Consider the following 2,116-nt stretch of genomic DNA (forward strand, 5'->3'; position numbering starts at 1 on the left):
TGAACCAGCATATGAATTTTAATAAGATCCCCAGGTGATTCATACACATATTAAAATTTGGGAAGCATTGCACTGCTGCACTTTAAAACAGTGGTTTTACACCCTTGGCAAGCTTTTGAAAATCCCAATCCCAAGATGAAATCCAGATAGCAGTATTTTTTAAAGCTCCTCAGATGATTCTAGTGTTCACCCAAGATGGAGACGCTTTTTTTTTTACGGAAGTATAGTTGATGTGCAATATTATTTAAGTTACAGGTGTACAATATAGTGATTCACAATTTTTAAAGGTTATACTCCGTTTATCGTTATTATAAACTTTTGGCTATATTCCCTGTGTTGTAGTCATATTGTGTTGTATTCTTGTAGCTTATTTTATACATAATCGTTTGTACCACTTATTTCCCTACGCCTATATCACCGCTTCCCTCTTCCCTCTCCCCACTGGTAGCCACTAGCTTGTTCTCTATATCTGTGAGTCTGCTTCTTTCTTGTTATATTCATTAGTTTGTTTTATATTTTAGATTCCACATATGAGTGATACCATAAGTATTTGTCTTTCTCTGTCTGGCATATTTCACTTAGCATAATACCCTCCAAGTTCATCCATGTTTTTGCAAATGGCAGATTTTCATTCTTTTTTATGGCTGAGTAATGTTCCAATGTGTGTGTGTGCATATATATATATATATATATATATATGTTCATACATATCTTCCTTATCCATTCATCTGTTGATGGACACTTCCATATCTTGGCAATTATAAATAATGCTGCTATGAACACTGGGGTGCACGTATCTTTCTGGGTGCATGTATCTTTTTGAATTGGTGTTTTGGGGTTTTTTGGATGTATACCCAGGAATGGAACTGCTGGGTTGTTTGGTAGTTATATTTTTAGTTTTTTTGAGAAACCTCTGTAGTGTTTGCAACAGTGGCTGCACAAATTTACATTCCCACCAACAGTGTTTGAGGGTTTCCTTTTCTTAGATAGAGATTCTTTTCAAAGAAAACTTTATATCACTACCATAAGCGAAAACCAGTATCACCTGCCATAAATAGACACCATTAAAGAAAAAGATCAAAGACTGTCAATAATTCTTACCTTACATAATTGTCGGAAACTGACATCCACTCTCTTTTTGTTAAAAAAACAAAAGATAGGCGTTAAGGGCCTACTAGCACCATATTGAGACTTTTCTTTAACCTAATTGGAAGAATTAATAGCAAAATAGAAAGGGAGAAATTTTTCTCACTATGTGCTTCATTGTTACCGCTATCTCAGCCTACTCACACACCCCTTGTGTTATAAACACTGTACTCTGTGAAACACTGATCTATTAAATAAGGAGGTTTCAGCAGCTTCTTTATTTTAGTGATTCCCAACCTTAGCTGCACTTTAGACTCACCTAGAGTGTTTTTAAGCCTATGTCTAGACTCTACCCCCAGATGCATTAAATCAGAACATCTGGGAATGGGCCCAAGGCATCAGAATATTCTAAAACATTTCCAGGTGATTCTGATATACAGCCAGGATTGAGAACCTGCTTGTCTACTTGGTAACACTTGGTTGGCTATAAGAACTGAGAAATTACAACATAACTTTCCCAAATAATCTGTCATCAGGCCAGTTCCCTAATTCAAACGCTCCACAATTTGTTGAGGTTTCCATCGCATGTGCAGTTCCACTGTTGAAGATTAAGGGGGCTGACAAATCATACCCATCTACCCCCTCACTCTCAGTACGGAACAAATTGAGAAATAGATTCAAGAAATAGACTAGTGGGGATCAATTATCAGCCCTATTATTGGAAGGGTAGGTTGGAAAACCTCAGTTGAATCCAGGGCCAATGGGTTTCCTCCCCAACCAGTTTAGATCTCGGCTCAGACACCCCTGAGGGAGTCTGGAACTGCATAAAAGACAGTTACCCAGATGCTTACAAGCATCTACTTGTCCCCCCAAGTAGAGTCTTATTAGTGAGAACAATTAGAGATGGACTTCTAGACCCTACTCTGGAAGCTAAGCCTGGATCACAAACCAGTTAGGGTTCCTGTATGTAAGATGGGTGCATAGAAAGAATTCCTCCCTTCTAGAGACCTGAGAAATAAAGAGTGAAGGA

Source organism: Lipotes vexillifer, unplaced genomic scaffold (genome assembly GCF_000442215.2).
Source record: "Lipotes vexillifer unplaced genomic scaffold, Lipotes_vexillifer_v1.1 scaffold232, whole genome shotgun sequence".
Taxonomy (NCBI): Eukaryota; Metazoa; Chordata; class Mammalia; order Artiodactyla; family Lipotidae; genus Lipotes; species Lipotes vexillifer.